Source organism: Oryctolagus cuniculus, chromosome 20 (assembly GCF_051225735.1).
Source record: "Oryctolagus cuniculus isolate XC-2025 breed Fujian yellow rabbit chromosome 20, ASM5122573v1, whole genome shotgun sequence".
Lineage (NCBI taxonomy): Eukaryota > Metazoa > Chordata > Mammalia > Lagomorpha > Leporidae > Oryctolagus > Oryctolagus cuniculus.
The window spans coordinates 13,243,936-13,258,117 of record NC_142886.1 but is presented as its reverse complement, the minus strand read 5'-3'; the positions used below and the strand labels follow the sequence as shown (position 1 = coordinate 13,258,117).

At 47.8% G+C, this 14,182-nt stretch overlaps 1 long non-coding RNA gene across 5 annotated transcripts in view; it reads left to right on the top strand.

The window, feature by feature from the left end:
- The first annotated feature begins 76 nt into the window (after positions 1 to 76).
- LOC103351649 (uncharacterized) overlaps positions 77 to 14,182 on the top strand; it is a 48,192-nt gene continuing 34,086 nt past the window's right edge. For 2 of the 5 annotated variants that reach the window (XR_016226758.1, XR_016226760.1), the window contains exons 1-2: positions 226 to 368; positions 4,150 to 4,286. This is a non-coding gene — a long non-coding RNA (uncharacterized LOC103351649). The other 3 variants (XR_016226757.1, XR_016226759.1, XR_007911808.3) reach the window with 3 other exon arrangements.

Here is a 14,182-nt window from a genome sequence, read left to right as displayed (position 1 = left end):
CCCCTGCTGCTGTGGGAAGGGAAGGTCGCCCAGTGCGCACGCGCACCTCCGAGTTTCCGGTGTGTCTCCCAGGGCTATGGCCCCGGCTGGCTCCGGGAAGGTCACCGACGTCAGAAGTCAGAGACGTCACCGGGCACAGACAGCTGAGGCCAAGACGGTGGCTGCAAAGGGGGAAGCTTTTTATAGCCCGGCCTGGGAGGAAACACTGATAACCAGGGGAGACCTGCCCACGTGGCTGTCTGTCTGCTTCGCTCTGTTGGGAAAACTCTCGCCCTGCTTCTTTGAGAGCCTCCTGGGGCCTGCCTTATCTTGCCCAGCTGCGGGACATCCAGTCTCTAGCCAGCGACCTGACATCTGGAGACACCAAGGTTTCGTTTCCTAAAAATACTTTGTAGCCTATTTTTTTTTTTTTTTTAGTGTGAAATTCCGTTATGTCGCTTAAAATCTCAGATGTACAACAGGATGTATGATGGGCAAGCCCCCTCCCACCTGTTGCGCTCAGGAACCGGACTCCCCGTCGCAGGGAAATCGGGTTCCAGTTTTCCGTGTGCTCTTGCAGAGTTGTCTTCCACCCTGCAGTCTCTCCTGCCACGTGGATGTTCTTTTGTGAACGCATTTACGAAGAGGGTACCATACTGCATACACCGTGTCGCGTCCTGGTGTTTTTACTTGTACAGCTCGGAGTGGACATTAAGCCTGGCTGTTAAGATGCTCGTGCTGCACACCAGAGGACCTGGGTTCGGGTCCTGCCTCTGTGTCCTGACTGGTCTTCCTGCTAATGCATGCCCTGGGAGGCAGCGCGGGAGAGAGACCTGGAATGCATTCATGCCTCCCGGCTCTGACCATGGCCAAGCCTCCGCTGTTTGTGGGAATCTGGGGAGTGGACTAGCAGATGGGATGGCATTCTCTCTCTCTCTCTTTCTCACGCGCGCTCTCTCTCAAATGAATAAAAATAAAACTATATCTTGAGGCCATCCTGTATGCATAAAGAACTACCTTACTATTTGTTAAATGCATTATACTTGACTATTTGAGTATAGCATGCCTTATTTACCAGTTCCTCTTTAGATGGACATTTATGTTTTTCCAGTTTTTGTCATTACAACAATGTTACAATGAATATGTTATTTTGCATATCAGCAAATTTAGAGCAAGAACAAAGCCCAGGGGCAGGTGTTCCTTGCAGTGGTTAAGATGTTGCTTGGATGGGGTCGGTGCTGTGGTGCAGTGGGTTAAAGCCCCGGCCTGCAGTGCCGGCGCCTCATATGGGTGACGGTTCAAGTCCCAGCTGCTGTACTTCTGATCCAATTCTCTGCTATGGCCTGGAAAAGCAGTGGAATATGGCCCAAGTCCTTGGGCCCTTGCACTCACGTGGGAGACCCAGAAGCAGCCCCTGGCTCCTGGCTTTGGATTGGCTCAGCTCTGGCTGTTGTGGTAATTTGGGGTAGTCAACCAACGGATGGAAGACCTTTCTCTCTCTCTGGCTCTACCTCTCTCTGTAACTCTGTCTTTCAAATAAATGAAAATAAATCTTAAAAAAAAAAAAAAAGTTGCTGCTCGGGATACCCACATCCAGTACTGGAGGAACTGGGTTCAAGTATTCTGATTCTAGCTTCCTGCCAAGGCATGCCCCAGGGGGCAGCAGTGGTGAGCCAGGTACTACCTGGATAGAGGGAGTTCCCATAGAGGGAGTTCCCAGCTCCTGGCTTTGGCCTGGTACTGACTGTTGTGGCCATTTGGGAAGTGCAGCATGGATAGAAGACCTCTCTCTCTCTCTCTTTCTCTCTCTCTCTCTGTCTCCCTATGAAATAAATAAAAGATATTCTTAACCTTTAATGGGTTCTAAAATGGGAACTACTCGATATAAGGATGTCAGCATTCGTACAAGGGTACTTCAACAGGTCCACAGAAAATGCAGTTAAAAGATAAATTTATTTTGCTGCAAATAACTTTCGAAACCCACGCATACCCATAATTTGGACAGAAATTGGTAGGTTTCCCTTCTTAGTCTACCAATTGAAAGCACTCTCAGTAGCACAGAGTGCCCATTTCCTCACAACTTTGCTAATAAAGTGTTTCCAACCTTTTTACGAATCTTTGTTGTTGTGATGATGGCCTTTCAGTGTGGTTTCAATGTGTGTTGCTGGTACCATGAGTGAGAGTGAGAATCTTCCTGTGTTTAGGGGCAGTTGCCTGTCCAATGATCCACTGGTCTGTTTAGTGTGATACTGGTCTTTCTTAATTATGGATTTGTAGGAGCTCTTTCTGCAGTAGGGGTATTAAGGATTAATCTGTGACTTTCGTTGCACATGTTTCCCCCAGTTTGTTGCTTGGCCTTTCATTTTGCCACTGGTGGTTTAGAAATCCTTTTATTTTGCAGCTTCTGGATTTTCAGTCAGGACTTTGCCAGTCTAAAATTGTAATATATATATATATATATATGGCTTCCTTTTCACACATTTATGGTTTATTGTTTACCTTTAAATCTGCTCCATCTGAAATTTATCCTAGTTTAAAGCCTTAGGTCTGGCTGTAATATTAATTTTTCTGCAGATAGCCAACCAGTTATCTCCAACACTATTTACTAAGTAATCTTTCCTTCCCTACTCATTTGAAATACTGTCTCTATAATATACATATTTTAAAGTGTTCATATAATGTACAACAAAACTTTTCCATTCCCAACAACTGCCCTCAGAATCTTCATCATCTTAAAATGATTTTTAAGTCTCTTATCATCATTGTGAAATCACATTTTCGTGATTTTCTTCCCTTCATTTCTCTCTCTTCTTGGCTTTTAAAATGTTGATCTCTGTAGGTCAGTTCGCCCCTGCATAGATTGCTCACATTCCCAGCGTCAGCATTTCTGCTTTTCTGGAAAGGTATCCCTCCTGCTTGTAAAGATGATGTGTAGCTCGTCTGTCTCTTAAGAAGAAATGGCAAGTTCCGCCCATCCTGGCTGGTACCCCTCGGTGGCTATCAGTGTGAGATTGGAGTTTTGGTGCCAATTTTTTTTTTTTTTTTTGACAGGCAGAGTGGATAGTGAGAGAGAGAGAGAGAGAGAAAGGTCTTCCTTTGCCTTTGGTTCACCCTCCAATGGCCGCCACGGCTGGCACGCTGCGGTCGGCGCACCGCGCTGATCCGATGGCAGGAGCCAGGTGCTTCTCCTGGTCTCCCATGGGGTGCAGGGCCCAAGCACTTGGGCCATCCTCCACTGCCTTCCTGGGCCACAGCAGAGAGCTGGCCTGGAAGAGGGGCAACCGGGACAGAATCGGGCGCCCCGACCGGGACTAGAACCCGGTGTGCCGGCGCCGCAAGGTGGAGGATTAGCCTAGTGAGCCGCGGTGCCGGCCGGTGACAATTTTTTTTTTAAGCTTTATTTATTTATTATTTGAAAGCGAGGGTGAGGGAAACTCAGAGGAAGAGATAGAGTTCTCCCAATCTGCTAATTCACTTCCCCAAATGCCCACAGGAGCTGTGGGCTGGGCCAGGTCAAAGCCAGGAGCAAAGAACTCCATCCGGGTATCACATATGTGTGGCAGGAACCCAAGTACTTGGGCCAGCACCTGTTGATTCCCAGGTGCATTAGCAGGACGCTAAATTGGAAGTGGGGGTGGCATTTTATCCCAGGCACTCTGATAGGGATGTGGGAGTCCCAAGCAGTGGCTTAACCTACTGCACCACAATGTCCACCCTGCAAAAATATCTTTGAAATCCATGCATAGTTTTTTCATAACATGCATTTCCGTTGTATTATGAAAAAACAATGTCTTTGGTACCGAAAAAGTTTTAATTCCAGTTTCCATAAACATGTGTGTGTGTGTGAGAGAGAGAGAGAGTAAGAGAAAGAGAAAGAGAGAGACCGAGTGACTGAGAGCCCACACCTGATTCCATTTGCTGACTCACTCCATGAATGCCTGCGAGGTGGGGCTGGGTTAGGCCAAGTCAGGAGCTGGGAACTCAGTCCAGGCCTCCCATGTGGGTGGCAGGACCTCAGTTGCTTGGGACCTCATTTATTGCCTCCTGGAGTCTGCATTAGCAGGAAGCTGGAGTCGGGGGCTGGATCCAGGAATCAGGCCCAGTTAGTTTCCCTGGTGAGTGTCCTAACTGCTACACTAAATGCCCACCCCTTTCTCTGACTTTTTGCAGTATCATCGTATTTCACCAATAGGGAAAAGTGGGAAGGAGCAGCTAGGAGAGAGACCCAGAAGTACCAGCAAGAGGAAAGACGAGGAATGGAGTGTCCCAGAGAGGTCAGCGATACAGGGAGATCAGCGAGGTTGAAGGTAAGGGGGAGAAAACAACGCATGTGGTGACAGTGAGACCACAGGTGCGTTCGCGAGTGTCGCACCTGCTGCATTCCAGTCTGCCCACGCTTCCCATCTCAGTGCTTCCTCTTCCAGGTGGCTGGCAGTGCGGCCAGCACTTGCATCTAGAATAATCAGAAAAGCCCAGTAACATGCCTGCATTGTCTGTCCGAGGGAAGCTGAGAGCTGCTGGGGAAAGGAGAGCTGGAAGGGCTTTAGGCACTGGTGAGGGAAGAGACCGCGAAGAGCGGGCTTGGCAGTCACTGCTGTCCTCAGCACGGGGGCAGGAGGCTTCGCACCCCAGCGCAAGCTTGCAGGGTGGGGTCTGGTGGACACTGCTGAGGAGCCAGAGAAAGCAAGACTGGGTGGAAGCTTCTGGAAGGCCAGGGAGCAGCCTCTTTCCAGCTAAAGACTTTTGCCCCATACTGGGGCTCTTCAGAGCAGGGCTTTTAAAAAGGAGGTGGTGAGGCCCGCTGTGGCATACCGGGTTAAGCTACTGCCTGCAGTGCCAGCGTCCCCTGTGGGCGCCAGTTGGAATCCTGGTTGCTCCACTTCTGATCAAGCTCCCTGCTATTGTACCTGGAAAAGCAGCAGCAGATGACACAAGTGCTTGGGCCCCTGCACCCACATGAGACAACCAGAAGAAACTCATGGCTCCTGGCTTCAATTTGGCACAGCCCCAGCCATTGCAAGCATTTGGGGAGTGACTAGCAGATGGAAGCTTTCTCCCTTTCTCTGTCTCTCTCTGTCTCTCTCTCTCTCCCCTCTCTCTCTGTAACTCTGCCATTCAAATAAAATAAATAAACCTTTTTAAAAAGCTGCTTTAGGGGCTGGTGCTGTGGCACAGTGGGTTTAGCCATAGCCTGCTGTGCTGTCATCCCATATGGACACCAGTTCAAGTCTCAGCTGTTCCACTTCTCATCCAACTCCCTGCTAATGTGCCTGGGAAAGCAGTGTAGGATGTCCCAAGTCCTTGGGCCCCTGCACTCATGTGGGAGACCCAGAAGAAGCTCCTTGCTTCAGCCTGGCCCTGTCCTGGTCATTGCAGCTGTTTGGGGAGTGAACCAGCAGATGGAAGACCTTGCTGTCTCTGTCTCTCCTCACTTTGGCTCTGCCTTTAAATAAATAAGTAAGTATCTAAAAAGAAAAAAAAAACCATGCCCAGATCATCCAGCAACCCCACTAGTGGTGTACACCCCTAAGACATAAACACATTGTATGAAGGAGATACCTGCACCATGTTCCTAGCAGCACTGTTCACAACAGCCCAAATACAGAATCAACCAAGGTGTCCATCATCAGATGAATGGATAATGTGGTATTTATATATATACTGTGAAGTGTTATTCAGCTATATAAAATCATGAAATTCTAGCACTTGCAGTAAAATGGTTGGAACTAGAGGACATCACGTTGAGTTTGAAGTAAGCCAGACATATAAAGACAAATACTACATGTTCTCTCTTGTATGTAGGTGCTAAAATTTAAAAAAAGAGCAAAAAAGAGAGAAAAATGCCTGTGTAGATCAGTTTTGCTGCAAATAGTTTTTTTTTGTCAAACTTTGTTTTAAGTCTTTATCAATTAAATTGTTAAGAATTATATACTAACGTATGTTATCACATACTATGGCTACTTTAAACTTTACTGTATATGAGTGAAGTTGAACATCTTTACATTTGATTGTTACTAAAACCCCTCACCTGGAACATTAAACTTTCACTATAATATAAATTAAAAATATGTTATCTCAGGGCTGGCATTGTGGCACAGAGCATTAGGCCACTGCCCATGATGCTGGAATCCCCTATGAGTGCCAGTTCAAGTCCTGGCTGCTATACTTCTGATCCAGTTCGCTGCTAACACACCTGGGAAAGCAGTGGAGGATGGTCAAAGTGTCTGGACCATGCCACCCACATGAGAGACCTGGATGGAGTTCCTGGCTCCTGGCTTTGGTCTGGTCCAGCCCTAATCATTATGGCCATTTGGGAGTGAGCCAGCAGATGGAGTCAGTCTCTCTCTCTCTCTCTCTTTTTTTCTCTGAATCTCCTTTTCTCTCTATAACTCTGCTGGTCAAATAAATAAATCTTTAAAAAAAGTTATCTCAAAAATAATAGACAAGGTATTAAGTTGAAAAAAATTTAAAAATGCATGAATTCCAAAAACATTTTTAGTGCCCAAATGAATTTTTTTTTTTTTTTTTTGACAGGCAGAGTGGACAGTGAGAGAGACAGAGAGAAAGGTCTTCCTTTGCCGTTGGTTCACCCTCCAGTGGCCGCCGCGGCCGGTGCACCGCGCTGATCCAAAGGCAGGAGCCAGGTGCTTCTCCTGGTCTCCCATGGAGTGCTGGGCCCAAAGACTTGGGCCATCCTCCACTGCACTCCCTGGCCACAGCAGAGAGCTGGCCTGGAAGAGGAGCAACCGGGACAGAATCCGGCATTTCAACCAGGACTAGAACCCGGGGTGCTGGTGCCACAGGCGGAGGATTAGCCTATTGAGCTGCGGCGCCGGCTCCAAATGAACTTTTTTTTTTTTTTTTTTTTTTTTTTTTTTTTTTTTGACAGGCAGAGTGGACAGTGAGAGAGAGAGACAGAGAGAGAAAGGTCTTCCTTTGCCGCTGGTTCACCCTCCAATGGCCGCCGCTGCAGCCGGCGCACCGCGCTGATCCTGGCAGGAGCCAGGAGCCAGGTGCTTTTCCTGGTCTCCCATGGGGTGCAGGGCCCAAGCACCTGGGCCATCCTCCTCTGCACTCCCTGGCCATAGCAGAGAGCTGGCCTGGAAGAGGGGCAACCGGGACAGAATCCGGCGCCCCAACCGGGACTAGAACCCGGTTTGCCGGCGCCGCAAGGTGGAGGATTAGCCTATTGAGCCGCGGCGCCGGCTTCAAATGAACTTTTAAAATCCATTTTCCGTGAACTTTCTGAAGTACTTTCATATATAAAAAGGAAAAGATGAACATTGATGAACAGATGAAATTCACTATTACCTTTCCCAGGAGGTGTTACGTGGTCTTTTCTTTCTAGAAATCTTTTCCTCCTCCAGGAAGCCCTGTAAGGTTATCTGTGCATTGTGCTCACCTCTGTCCTGGTTAAAGCATGTAGGCTCTAAAGTCACATTGGCTTCAAATTCAAGGTCAGCCACTTGTTAACTTTGTGACCTTGGTTGAAGTACTATTCTTATTTGAGCCTCAAATTTCCTTGTCTGTAAAATGGCGTTAAAATAATTAACTGGTAGCCAGTTAGTCAGAGCCAGCTCCAGGGCCCTGGGTTCCTGTACAAGCAAATCAAAGTCAACTCATGGAAACAGTATGATGGAACTTGAGCTTGACCAATCGGAAACTACCAACTCACCTCTAATTGGGACGCTTCATTGGAATGGCCTCATAAGGTTATTGCTCGGTTTTAACCCATCAGCTACTTCCCTTTGCTTTCCACATTCACCTTTTGAGAAAGTCTTCCCCTCAGTCCCTTTTTGGGGAGTCCCAAATCCCCCAGAATGATCTGGAGTCGTTCAATTTGTGAGTTGTAGTCTCTTCAAATACTCTAAAATTTTAAAGTGCCCAAGTTTATCTCTTGGCAGAGAAATTAATCCAAGGGAACCTCAAAAAGTTTGTGGAAAACTAGTATTAAAATGTCTATTTTGCTGCAAAATAGTTTTGAAATTCACACAGTTTTTTGTTAATACACATTTCCGCAAGATTTTTTTTTTTTAAGATTTTATTTATTTGAAAAGCAGAGTTACAGAGAGGCAGAGGCAGAGAGAGAGAGAGAGAGAGGTCTTCCATCCACTGGTTCACTCCCCAGATGGCAGCAATGGCTGGAGCTGGGCTGATCCAAAGCCAGGAGCCAGGAGCTTCTTCCAGGTCTCCCACGCGGGTGCAGGGGCCCAAGGACCTGGGCCAACTTCTGCTTTCCCAGGCCATAGCAGAGAGCTGGATCAGAAATAAAGCATCCGGGACTCAAACCGGCACCCATATGGGATGCTGGTGTCGAAGGCAGCAGCTTTACCCACTACACCACAATGCCAGCCTCAGTGAACCTGCATTCCAAACATGCACCATGGATGCTTTTCTTGTCAGTGGCCCTTTGGCTACACCTGAGACACCATGAAGTGGGTGAAACCAAGCTAGCAAGGGAGCTGTAGGAAATGCAAAACACGAAGGCAGTTGAACATCTGCCCAGGACCAGTAGCAAAAGAGTGACAGTTAAGGAGCTGCCCCGCCAGCATTGGCTGCCTGTCTTCCCCTCCCTTTTGGCGAGCCCATCTCAGCGGGCTCGGCCCGGAGGACTCTGGTGATGGAATTGACAGCCACCATCTGGGAAGTGCATCAGTGGACAGGAAGCCCCCACCCCCACCCCCCGCAGTGGCACCTTCTCCACAAAGATGCTACTGAGTGTGGCGCCCCCAGAGGTCCTGAGCTTGACGTCATCCCCCTGACTCGCAGTCATTATTCTCAGGTTGGTCTGAGGGCGGGGGATGAGGGCTGTGAAGAGAGTGAGAGTGACACATGTGGGACATTGTCAGATGCAAATGCTGCAGGCTGCCCTGATGAGAGAGTGGCTGAACTCTCTCCCAGCGGTGGCGGTGGGCTCCTGCGTGCAGCGTGCGGGCCGTCCCAGATTCCAGCCAGAGGATTCTGTCATTCCTCCAGCGTCTGCTTTGCCCTTGTCTCCTGTCGTCCCTCCTTCTAGCCTGTGCATCAACAGCTGGGCTGTTTTGTGGCATATTGTGCACCATGTGGAGGAGATTTTTAATAGTGACTGCAGGCAGATGGGACCAGGACTCAGGCTTGCCTTTGGGACATCGGATGGCACACTCTTCCCTGTGCATCCGGCGACAGAGATGTCTACCTCCTTGTGAATGGAATAAAGCCTCCCCTGTGAGGAGTGGCTTCCTCCTGCCTATTTATCCAGGCACTGCGCCCCTGAAGCCCAGAGCACCAATGGGAACCTGCACTCACTGTCCCTTTCCTAATATGCAGAATGGCCTGGTTTCCTAAGGACAAGACAGGGTTTTCAGATTTATACAAACAGACCAAGCATATTTGTGGGTATCCAGGTAACAAACCTTGTTTGAAACTCCTTTCGACAACGTAATTCATAGCCCCAGACAGAGGCGCTACTGTGAACAAAGACACTCCAAGGTACCAGCTCCAGTGGAAAAAATTAAGAAATAGCCCCAAATACAGGCGTCTCTAGAAACCGTCTAGTTCTCCAGCCGGCCTTCGGGGGCAAGTGTGGATATTCTCATGTATAGAGGGGAAGGAGGCGGAGCAGAGTGGCAGGGAAGGCAGCAATGCCAGTGTTTGCAGCGTGTGGACACCCAGTGTGATCCTCTTTCTGTCCGCAGGCGCGTCTTAAAGTCAGCTCCCTGATGGTGGTTGTGTGTGATGGGGTTGTGTGTGGGTGATGGTGCCTGTGTGGGACTGCAGGACTGGGTCTCCCTACTCCTGCTTTAATGAGACCCTGGGCAGCTGCAGCTCCCACAGTGCCCAGCAGCCCAGGCCGGCTGAGAGAGCCATTCTTCTTTCTCTGTAATGTGTTTGCTTAAGCATGAACATTAGTGTCAGAAGCACTTAGTGCAAAGCAACCTTTCAGGGGTGAAGCAGTCACTGCCAAGTCTATGTGTCTGGGAATTCGTTATGTCTAGTAATCTGGGGGTTAGAGTTAGGGAAATCTAGTGTCTCCCAAAGAGGCTGAAAAGGCAAAACACAGAAACGCTGCTTAGCCAATTGTCTTTGGGGGGATGACTGCACCTGCAAAAACCTCACCACCTTGCACATGGAACGCCCCCATGGAGAACCCAACAATAGCTCTCGTTATGTGGGGCACATCCTCTTGCCCTCGTGAGCCCTGTCTTTTGGAATGAGTGAAGTGAAAGTTGTTTTACACCCGACCTTGCACAAAGCTAATGTGCCTAATTAGCGGAAGATGTGCTTGTTGGATGGGAATCGGATTTTAATCAGCAGTGTCCCATCTTTCGGAGATGAGGACACATCAGAGGCAGACTGTGTGTTTTCTCTGGTCTTCCTCACGGTGGCCATGAACGTGAACTGTCCTGATGCTTCTCCTGCCCCTGCTGCCGGATGGCCAGGGGCACTTGCTTCTGAGGCAGCCGGCCAGTGCCGAGGGAGGACAATGAACCGGGCTCACAGCCCTGGGCTTCAGCATAAGAAAGATCCTGGGCTAAGACACCCCTAAAAAAGCCATCTCATTTTATCTTGATCCGCCTTTTGGATAGGTGATTTGTCAGTGCTTCAAAAACTTCATGAAAAGCAGAATTAAAAGGTACTTTTATTTTTGCTACAAGAAGATATTATGAAATCTATGCCTACAAAGACCTTCAGAATAGTTGTAGAAAAACGCATAATGTGGAAAAAGAATTCATGGATTTCAAGAAAAATGTTGCAACAAAATAAATGTGGCTTTGAGTTCCAGATGGACCCGTGAAATGCTTGAAGTGTGCTGTAGGTGTACTCTGTGTGAGCCATAGCTGCTAGCGCTGTGCCTTCCCCGAGGAAGCAGAATTCCACCTGGAACTTTGTGTTGTTTTCTTTAAAGACTTATTTATTTATTAGAGAGGGGTGGGGGAGAGAGAGAGAGAAATCAATCTGCTGGTTCACTCCCCAAGTGCCTGCAATAGCTGGGACTGAGGCATGCTGAAGCCAGGAGCCAGAAACTCCACCCAGTCTCCCACACGGGTGCCAGGGACTCGAGGACTTGAGCCATCATCTGCTGCTGCTTTCCTAGGTGCATTAGCAAGGAGCTGGAGCTGGATGGGAAACGGAGTAGCTGGGACTTGAACCGGCACTCTAGTACGGGATGTGGACCTTGCAGGTGGCAGTGTAACCCCTTACCACCATGCCCACTCCATCTGGAATTTTGAGTCTGTAACAAGCGGCTCAAAGATGCAGGGCCGTCTGGCAATCCACTCTGTGGGAGCGGTGCTGGTGTGGGCGAGGTATCTGGTGTTTGGCCAGACCCTTCCCATCCTGTGATTCTGGTTGTCAGTCCATGTCCTTGGTTTCTGTTCTTGAAGTCCAATCTCAGGGTGAGCTCCCAGACACCTTTCCTGTGGAGTTAACCAGAGTCAGTGTCTGTCGTTTGCATCCAGGAATGCGCCTAGTATTCCTAATTCAGAGGACCACTTTGAGGATGAATGTAGTAGCCCATGATAATTGTGTGCCACAGATAGACAGGATCCCTAAAATATAGCGCTCACCGGAAATGTCCAAGCTTATCTCCTACGCTAGCCGATCCCTGAGCACCCTGGCCAGATAGTGATAGATCCAGGGAGAAGGAAACCGGAGGATCTGCTTGATGAGAAGGCTTTTCATAGAGTTTGCTCCATGTAAAATATATTAGCAGTTTAAAAAAGCCCCTAGTAAGAATTGTGGTTCATGAAAAAAAATTAGAATAAAGAAACAGAAGGTAACTTGTCATTAAAGGTCTGGAAGCCAAGTTAAAAATGTTCCCTGCAACCATTAATTTTTGCTAATTCCTTACTCCGAACTCTCTTGGGGAATAAGAAGATTACCAAGAAGCTGCAGATACACAATAATTCCAGCACACCCCAGAGGAATAAGGAGCATTCAGTGTGAGAGTTCAGACGGACTCTACTCACTCCCAGAATGGTCCTCTCTGGTCCCATTCTTATCTCCATCGTGGCTACAGCCACAGAAGGGTCTATGACCTGGAGTGAGTTCTTCAACGCCCCTAGGCTGAGATCTCCTCATGCTTCTATAGGGATGGTGGCATTATCAAGGGGAGAAAATGTAAAAAAAAAAAAAAAAAAAAAAAGTTTAGGAAAAGCATAAGCCATACAGTTTTTTCATAATGCACATTTTCCATGAAATTTTGAAGACTCATATGCAAGGGTCTCAAACTTTTTTTTTTTTTTTTTTGCTCCAAAAGAAGCTTATTTTACTTCCATTTATCATGAACTTTTTGATAGCCCCTCATCCAGTGCCTGGCACCTGATACAGCACCAGGGAGATTTTCCCCTCACTTAGTCTTTAGCACCTGCCAGGCACCTGCTGAGGACCAAGGACTATTTGAGGTGTGACAAACCTACTCATATATATATATATATATATATATATATATATATAGTATTTGTTGTCTATTCCTTTTGCTGCTTTGCTAAGAGGAGATAAGATGAAAAGCCGGAAGTAGCAACTTCCTCAACCAGTCTCTTATCTGTTCTCCTTCCTACCACGAGCACACACACTCAACTCTAATTCTGGGAGTCAGGTACAGCTGCAAGAAGCAACTTCACCATCACTTCCTCCAAAGTGCCTTTTGCTTCCGCAAAGCTGCCTCTGCCAGCGTGTGCCCTCGTGACGGCAGGTGTGTTTCCTTTCTCGTCCTTACTACTGGCTCTTGTGATCGTCTTGTGATGGCTGCACCATTCCATTCTGTTTTCCCTCAGACTCCACCAGGGGGAGAGTCCATGCTGCCTCTCCCACTTCTGTACCCGTGGCCCTGCATGTAGTGCCTGCTACCTCAAATACGTTGCTGGGGTAACTGGAAAAGAGCTCTTGAAACACCACATCTTTTAGGGAGCCTTTTAGGATCCAGGCTGCTTGTATCCCTACCACTATCTCTACTCCAACCCCCAGAGAGGTAGTGAGATCTCCGTATTGTTCAGAAGTGGTCCAGGTACATGGCGTGTGGTTAATAAACTTAATTCAGTTGTCAACTTGAGGTCCAGAAGGGTAGGCCTAGATAAGTGAGCAACGCTCACAGATTAATATTTGAAAGCTCTATTCAACAGACATTTGTTTAGATTTTCTTTAGATTTAGATTTGCTTTTAAAGAACAGTATAGGGGCCGGTGCTGTGGCATAGCAGGTAAAGCTGCCACCTGCAGTGCCGGCACCCCATATGGGCGCTGTTTTGAGTCCTGGCTGCTGCACTTCTGATCCAGCTCCCTGCTGTGGCATGGGAAAGCAGTAGAAGATGGTCCAAGTCCTTGGATTCCTGCACCCTTATAGAAGACCCGGAAGAAGCTCCTGGCTCCTGGCTTCAGATCAGCCCAGCTCCAGCCATTGCAGCCATCTGGGAGTGATCCAGCGAATGGAAGACCTCTCTCTCTCTCTCTCTCTCTCTCTCTCTCCTTCTGCCTCTCTACATCTCTGCCTTTCAAATAAATAATTTTGTTTTAATACCAGTGTAGGCACTGTCAGCTGTCCTTCAAGCACTGGCTCTGCAAGTCTTGCTCCTGCCCAAGCAATGTACCAAATTACCCCTTCTAATCACATACAGTACTCTTCCCTGAGCAGGCTCCTGGTGATGACAATTTTCTCCATTGTCTTGTATTTTCAGAGGTGTTTCAAGGCCCACCTTAGATTGGAGACCCTCTCACTCACCCTCTGAGACTTACCCTCTGGATTCCCTAGACCACTTGCTTGGGGTTCATAATAAAGAGTGTACATGTAAGTTAAATATGTGTGTGCCACATCCAGGAATCTCAATCTTGGAAAGGAGAAAAGTACAAAATAAGAAAACAAATTTCCATGCCTTAAAATGTTTTTTACAGTGTCTTTTGGCAGGGGAAAGTTTTGCTGGGTCATTAAGTTTCCACCAGAGAATATATACTTGCATTTAGGATTTCAGTTTTGTGTTTTGTGTTTGCATCAAAATAAATTTGTTTAATTCTATTTTGACAAATTTTCTTTAAGATTTATTTATTTATTTATTTGAAAGGCACAGTTACAGAGAGTCAGAGTCAGAGAGAGAGAGAGAGAGAGAGAGAGAGGTCTTCCGGCCACTGGTTCACTCCTGAAGTGGCCAAAACGGCCAGAACTGAGCTGATCTGAAGCCAGGAGGCAGGTCTCCCATGGGAGTGCAGGGGCCCCAGGACTTGGGCCATCTTCTA